Raw genomic sequence first — 7967 nt, 5'->3', positions numbered from 1 at the left:
ACACAGGCATGCCACAGAGAACACGCCTGCACCCACACTCTCGTGCCCTCACACACTCAGTGGGGTGTGAGGAGATCAGAGGGTCTTATGAGTGGGGCCGTGAGGGGGGCGTGCAGCGAGCATGCGGCTGAGAGGGACGTGGAAGGACTCCCAAAGCGCATTGTCGGCAAACGGTTCGCAGGAGACCTGTGTCCTTCGAGTATTTTTATCTTTAGCACTCACATGTCTAGCAGAGTCTGGGTGGCTCTGAGTTGCTACCAGAAAGGAGGAATGACAAGTGGCTGGATTTTAAAACAGATGGCCTCTGGGTGCAGAGGAAGGATGCCTCTTACTCCGCACCCCCCACCCCAACACACACCACAGTGTCCCCTCTTCCATCAGATTGGGTTCCCCAGAAGCCTGGCCCAGCTGCCCCCTTCCCACCAGGAAAGTTGCCCAGCAGGCCAGGTTCCCCAGCCCCCACCCTGTTGCCCGGATGAGGGTCTGACTGCCCTGACCCAAGTCTATCCCCTCAGTAAGGAGCTCAGGTCCCCAGAGCACTTCCAGCCCTGACCGCCAGCCTGGGGTCTGGCTGTGGTCCCCCTAAACGTGTGCTGGGGTGGTGTTTTCCACTCTGCCTGAGCTGGCAGAAGGTCTGGACAAGGGCCCCCGCCCTCCGGCTGGTGGCAAACAAGCTGGTGGATTTCAAAAGCTATTTAATCCCTGGGTTCTGACGCACCCAGTTCACCAGCAGGCAGGATCCAGTGCCCGCAGATCTGATGGCAGAGGGCGGCCCTGGCGCGGTGCCATCCTTCCTGCCCACGTGGCATGTGGCAGAGCCGACGGAGACAGAGCCTTCACCTCTGGAGTCCCAACCATTTGATTCACGCTGGGCCTGCAGACATCAGCACCTTCTTAAAAATGATGTCGTCAAAGAATTACGACACGGAAAAACAATCGGGAGGTCTCAGATGAAGATAACAAATAAGCGAAACAGTATACGCCTTGTGTTTATTTTTTAAAATATCATAAATGCATTTAGGCGGAGGAGAAAAACTGGACAAACTAACAATGACTCTCTTTATACATTTATCATTCAACAAGTATTTATTGGGCGCCTACTGTTTGTCGGACCAGTCCAGGTGCTGGAGGGATACAGTGAAGAGGCAAACTTTGCGCAGCGGCAGTATCGTAGCCGATGAGGTTCATCGGGGCGTGATTACTGCCAATTGAAACAGTAAAGAGGCAAAAACCCTTAGGGGTCTTCCGTGCTGGCACAGTACCAAGTTCAATGCAGAGTGTGCTGAATGGTGAGAAGCACAATGGAAAAAGGATTATGGGGGGCTGGAGGGGTTGTAATTTTTAGTAGATTTTTTTAGAGCAGTTTTAGATTTACAGAAAAAAAGAAGATAGTAGAGTTTCCCCTAACACAGTTTCTCCTGTTACTGACACCCTCTATTATAATGGCACATTTTTATGATTGATAAACCAATATTGATACATTATTATTAACTAAAGCCTATAGTTTGTTCAGATTCCCTTCGTTTACCCAATTTCTATTTTCTGCTCCAGAGTCCCGTCCTGGACACCACGGCCTGCTTAGCTCTTGTCTTCTGGGGCTCCGGCCCGTGACAGTTTCTCAGACTTGCTTTCGATGCCCTTGGCAGCCCTGAGGAGCCCTGGTCAGGTGCTTGGCACTGGAATGTGCCACATGGTGTTCTCATGATCAGACAGGGGCCATGGGCTTCCGGGAGCAAAATCACATTTGCATCATGTATCATATGTCAAGGGTACATACCATCACCATGATGCATGCCTGCCTGTCGGTGTTGGCCTCCGTCACCTGGGTGCATTAGTGTCCGCCAGGTGTCTCCGCGGTAAAGTCAGTCCCTCCTGCCCGCTCTGCGCACCGCCCTCTTGGGGAGGAAGTCCCGGGGCAGCCCACACTTGAAGGGTGCGAGCTATGCCCCCCCTCCCCTCTATCTAGGATGAAGTGTCTACACACATTATTCGGAATTCTTCTGCACAAAACAGTTGTCTCGCCCTGACTGGTGTGGCTCAGTGGGTTGGGTGTCATCCGGCAAGCCAAGGGGTCACTGGCTGGATGCCCCGTGGGGGTACACGCTTAGGTGGCAGGCCGGCCCTGGTTGGGGATGTGTGAGGGGCGGCGATGGATCGATGTTTCTCTCTCCCATGTCCACATTCCTCCCCCCTTTCTCCCTTCCTGCCCCTCTCTCTGAGAATAAATAACAGCTTAACAAGAAAAAGACTTATCTTCTCCCCATTTATTGATTTAGCCAATCACTGTTTTATCACAGATTCGTGGATATTTATTTTACATTTGAGTTATAACCCAATGATACTTTATTCCGTTGCTCAAATTGTTTCAGCTTTGGCTGTTGCGGGCTCTTTCGCTCAGCTCCAGTGCCCCTTTGACAAGCCCCACCCTCCAAGTTTTTTGTCCAATGAATGAATGACTGTCTTTCGCCTCCGAGAGTCCCCCAGGACCGAGTCCCCCAGGACCAGCTCAGACCTTCTCAGGTCCAGCCGACTTGGCTCTAGACCTACGCCGGTGCTGCTGAAGATGGAAAGGAAATCCATCAACACCCCACAGAATGGATCACAGCTTCCCCCAAACCTGCAGCTTCCCTCCGTGAGACTGAACCCTCATGTCTCCCGGAAGCCTCCTGCTCCCCATGCCCCAGAGCCGGCCAGGAGCAGCTCCCTCCAGGACACCTACGCATCCCCTCAGTCCCCCCTTCTCCCATCCCACTGCCCCCCTTCTTATCAGCCCAAGGTCCCCAAGATCTCTGGTCTTTGCCCTTGTCTCACCAGGAGCCGGTTTGCGCAGGGATCCAGAGAGACCTTGCTGACGAGTACACCTGACCTCCTCTCCGCTTAACCCCTGTCTATGGTCCTCAGGCCACAGCCCAAAGTCCAGATGGGCCTGCCTGGCCCCGCTCCGCCCCAGCGGCACCTCCCAGGGTTTCCTTCCTCTGTGAGCTGCTCTCAGGGCAGCCCCAACACCCGCCCCTCCCATCTCTGGCTGCCCTCAGCATGATTACAGTTAATGGTGCTGCTGCCATCTCAACCTCCCCTTCTGGGTCCCTGGGGTGTGGCCTGGCTGGTGGGAGGCCTAGGCCTCGGTCTTCAGTCCTGGGTAAACGGCAAGGCTGCCGGGCTGTTTGGACTTTATGAGAGTGGTTGCTGTGGGCGAGGGGTCGCCAAGGGAGGTCACAAAGGGTGCCGAGGCCCCTCGGTCTCTCCCCTGGCACTGCCACTGCTGACCTGGCCCCAGAACGTGGAAAGACTCCCTGACGGAGGACCCGGGTCTGGGTCCAGGGTCTGACGGGGAAGGGGCTCTCAGGACACGTCCGCTGACCGTTTGGTTGACTGGGTGACTCTAGGTGGTAACCCTGAGTGATTTTTTTTTCTTTCTGTATTTTCCAATTCTTTTATTTATTTTTATTTTTTAAAAAGATTTTATTTATTTATTTTTAGAGAGGGAAGGGAGGGAGAGAGAGAGAGAGAAACATCAGTGTGCGGTTGCTGGGGGTCATGGCCTGCAACCCAGGCATGCACCCTGGCTGGGAATCGAATCTGTGACACTTCGGTTTGTAGCCGTGCTCAATCCACTGAGCTACGCCAGTCAGGTTTCCAATTCTTAAAAATATTGCACAGCCCTCATTTTTTTTAGAATGAAAAACAAAACTTCCCTAGCAAAATCATTCTTATTCAAATGTTGATTACAGAGAAATACTTCCTGGATCTTCCAAAACTGAACAGATGCACACCCCTGGCTGGCCATCCCTTCTGAACAAAGGGACCAGCAGGAATGGGTCCCTATATTCACGACGGACAGGAACCAGAACCTCCACGGTGGGGCCACGCAGGATGGCCAGGACCTGGAACTTTCCGCGGCGTCTGTCCACACTGGAATGGGGAAAGCGTTGCGACAGAGCCACACGATGGCGAGCTACCAGGCATGAGGACAGCCGGCCCCTGTGCGAGTGACTCTCACGAACATACTATTGAGCAAAAGAAAGCAGACACGCAGGAGAGCACACGGGGTGCGGCTGGAAGCAGGCCGGCGGTGGGGGAGGGGCAGCCTACGAGGTCAGGGGTCAGGAGAGAGGTTAGCTCCGCGGTCCGAAGGGAAGGTGTCCACCGGCTCTCCGGGTGCCCGCGAGGGGCCGTGTTTCGACCTGGGTGCTGGCTCCACGGGCTGGCCCAGCCTGTGCCAATCCATCCAGCTGCACTCTTTGATTTACACAGTTTTCTGTGTGCATATTTGACTCCAATAAAATAGTTAAGAAGGGGGAAAAGCATTCTGGAGCAGGTCAAATCCACCTCTTTCTAACGCCCAAAGGGAGGGGGAACGCAGGTGTCTGGGGTGCCCAGTTACATCCCAAGCTGCTCAGCACTCTCAGTCCCCTGAGAGGGGGAGGGGGATGGCAGGTGGGGCTGTCCGCACCTCAGCTCCCCACCCCCGCCCACCTCGCAGTAGGCAGGGGAGGGCGGGGGGCACCTGCTTCTCCTCCACTGGCGGCAAGGGAAGCCCAGGGGCCTCCTCTGACCTTGCACCTCACCCCCAGAGGTCGTGGCGCTGGGGCTCCAGGGGTTCAGGTTGCAGCAGAGCGGGACTGGGAGGGCAGTAATCCATCCTACCCTGGCCACTGAGGGGCGCGGCCCCAGCGCTGCCCTCGGCCTGCCGGCCCCAGCACAGCGAGGTTATTTATAACCCCGGGTCGCCTTACCTCCTGACCTTCAGCTGGGGCCCAGCGATCCGCTGCGATTAGCATCTCGCCACCCACAGCGAACAAGCAGCTCTCTGTGTGCCCGCCCCACCGGCCTCGCTGCAGGGCCCTGCAGGAAGCAGGATGTTGACCCAGAGGCAGCACCCTGTGGCTCCCTCCGGTGGACCCGGCCACGTGTGAGTTGGGGCAGGTGGGTGCGGTTTGGGGGAAGGTGTGAGATCCACTCTTGTTCTGTTGCCTCCCAGGTTGAAAACATTGGTCTTTTGTGGCAGGAAGTTATGTTTACAATGCAGGGCTCCCCAGCCTGGGTCTGCCCACACAGGTGTCTTCTTCAGAGTCAGCAGGGAGGCGGCAGTGCTGGAGACTGGACGCCCTCACCCTCAGGCATGGTCCCAGGAATCACACAGGACAGACACACTGCATTTTCCCCAGCTCAGCCCCTCCTTCCTGGGCGGCAGCTGAAGCTCAAAGGGGCAGTGACTGGTCCAAGGTCACACAGCCACCTATGGCGGGTTCCTAGCTCCCGTCGGATGGGAAACAACCGGATGCCAGGATTCCTGGTCATGGCCCAGAGGAGCCATTGTGAAGGGAGGCTGGCGAGGGGGACGAGCCCCTTCATTCATCCAACATGTTTTGCTGAGCACCTACTAGGTGCCAGGCACCCTTCCAGGCAGAAATCCTTACCTTTGTGAACTGACAGCCTCGGGGACAGAGTCAGTCCCAGGAGCCTGGGGTCCCTGGATGTACCCACATTCCAGGCAGTGGCCCAGGGTCTTGAGTCCTAGGAGGCAGACCGAGGTAGGGAACAAGGTGCCGGCTGAGGGCGGGTATCGGGACTGCAGCCTTGGGCTGAGGATTTGCTGTGGGCAGCTGAGACCCCCTGAGGGTTACCATCCCAAGCCCATGAAGACTTTTGTCCCAACGGTGGGAGCCCGCCCCTGCAGCTTCCAACGACCTTGCACCAGGGCAGACTGTGAAAGGCTCACGCAGCACCCAATCTTGGCAGCCATCCTGGAGGAAGCCCTGTGCCTGGGACCGGCTGAGGGCCGGTTCTGCCCGGTGCAGGGCGGAGCAGAGTTGGGCGGTTGGAAGAGGGCAGTGGCGAGGGAGGGAGGGGCCTGGACGCTTCCTCCCTTTTCTGCCAAGGTCTCGGACACTTTGAATGCAGCGCCTGGGAGAACTTCCGCTGTGTGACGGGACCATCCCCCTGCCCTCTCTGGGCCACGGTTTCTGCCTATAGGAATGAAGGGTTTGGCTGGGGTGATCACTGCTCTGGGACGCTGGTCTGGGGACTCGGAGACCTGCCCACACTCCTAGTCTGTCTCAGCCCGAGAGCTCCAGGGACACAGGCGGGGGGGGGGGGGGGGTGGGTCAGGAGTGGCTGAAGCTGAGCGTAGATGGCTTGCTGGTGGGGGCCAACAGCGCATGCCCATGGGTGAGGAAGCGCCGGGTACTCGTCTGCTGGCGCAGGCGCACAGGACGTGCTTGCAGCCACGTATGGGGAGGAGCGTGCCCTTGCAGGTAGGTGGCTGGGTAAAGCTTCATGTACCCAGGAGGGAGTGTGTATCTCGGTGTGTGCAGAGGACTGTTTGTGTTGCAGGGAAAGGAGGTAGTGTGCATACAAGTGTGGACTGTGTGTGTGTGTGGGGCCATACATGTATAGGTCCAGGTGTGCGTACAGAGGGGGGTGTGTGTCGGAGGAGGGGCTTTAGAAAGCCTGAAGGTTTGCTCCGTAAACCCCCTCTGACCACATGGTCAGCGTGTGGCCGGCAGGCCCTGACCAGTCAATGAACTCTGGCTCTGGAAGAGTCAGCGGCTTTTCCAACCTCTTTGCCAAACGGCATGTCAGCACGGGGCCTGGGAGGGGGGCCGGCTGGGGAAGGTGGCAATGACTTCATGACAGTTAGCTGCTGAGCAGCTGGGGGCAGTGAGGAGGGAGCCGGGGCCTGGCCGGGGGGCAGTGAAACCTTCCCCACTGGCCCCTGCTGGGGGCGAGGCCTGGGGATCCACGCTGGGTGGGGAAGCATCGCAGCCCCAGGCTCACATTTCCTGGGGTCCCCTTGGTTTGGGGGGAACTGAGCACTCTCCAGGAGTTTTCACTAGCCGTCTCACAGGAGCTTACAGCGACCCCGTGAGGTAAGACTTTTCTCCCTATTTTGCAGATGAGTAAACTGAGGCCCAAAGAGGCAGAGGGACGTGTCTGAAGCCGCACAGCTACAGCAAGTGTGGACCTGGCCTGCAAACGTGGGCCAGGAGTTTCCCGCTCCGCCCCATAGCGACAGTGGACGCGTGGCGAGTAGTTCTTAAAAATCGCTCCCCTGAATGCCTTGAAGTGGAGGCACTGGACTTTGTCTGGATCCTTAGACCTGATTCTCCTCGTCCCACCAAAAAGGGCCTCCTTCTTGGGGTGGGGGGGCCTTCCACGAACTTCTCTACAATGTGGGGGGAGGTGGACATCAATGACGCTACCGCAAGGAGCCTTAACCAATGTCAGACCCTTTCTCCAAACACAAGCCAGAGACTGGGCCCCGTCTGGGGCGGAATGCCCTGTGCAGGCCCGGCCACCCTGACCAGTGGGGATCAGGTTCACTTCACCCCTTGTGCATGTGGAGAGGCCCCAAGGTCATGGACCTGGGGTGACAATGAGCACTGTCCACACCCAGAAGCTGAGATCAGCTTTTGGGGTGCCCTTTCTTCAGCCATTTACTAGTTTCCTATAATAATGGTAATAATAACTACCCCAGCCTAAGCTTTATAGTTCACAGAGTACTTTCACAAACCTTCTCCTGTCTAATCCTCCCCCTAGCCCTTTGATGAGGAGCCGACATGCCCATTTTATAGAACCAGACACTGCAGCTTGGGGAAGGGGGGAGTGCTGGGGTGGCCTCAGATCGCAGGGCCCAGAAGTGGTCCCAGGTCCCCAGCCTCTGTCCGGACACCCCTCCCCAGCAGTACCCCTTCTCAGAGGAGCGTAGCGGGCCCAGGACTTCTCCGGGCCAGGCCCCCACCCGTGGGGCAGCCGTGTGACCAGGCTCCCTGCCCTGTTACCCAGGAGCAGTGAGAAGACCGCTCCCTACCCTCCCCTCCTGCAGACAGTGGGGGTGGGGTGGCTGGGAAGAAGTAAGGGGACAGAAGTGGCTGCTGCATGGGCACACTGGACAGAAAGGGCTGGGGAGGGGGCCCCCGCTGGCTGCCCTTGGCCTTGGGCCCAGTAGAGAAGTGGAAGGGACC

At 57.4% G+C, this 7967-nt stretch overlaps 1 long non-coding RNA gene across 1 annotated transcript; it reads left to right on the top strand.

Moving 5' to 3' along the window:
• The first annotated feature begins 6106 nt into the window (after nucleotides 1-6106).
• On the top strand, nucleotides 6107-7485 carry LOC123817133. The gene is made up of 2 exons (XR_006785380.1): nucleotides 6107-6257; nucleotides 6899-7485. It is a non-coding gene; the product is annotated as an uncharacterized LOC123817133 (long non-coding RNA).
• Nucleotides 7486-7967: the final 482 nt, after the last annotated feature.

Source organism: Phyllostomus hastatus, unplaced genomic scaffold (genome assembly GCF_019186645.2).
Source record: "Phyllostomus hastatus isolate PE091 unplaced genomic scaffold, TTU_PhHast_1.1 phas_contig_210, whole genome shotgun sequence".
Classification (NCBI taxonomy): Eukaryota; Metazoa; Chordata; class Mammalia; order Chiroptera; family Phyllostomidae; genus Phyllostomus; species Phyllostomus hastatus.
This window is presented reverse-complemented; position numbering and strand designations above follow the sequence as displayed.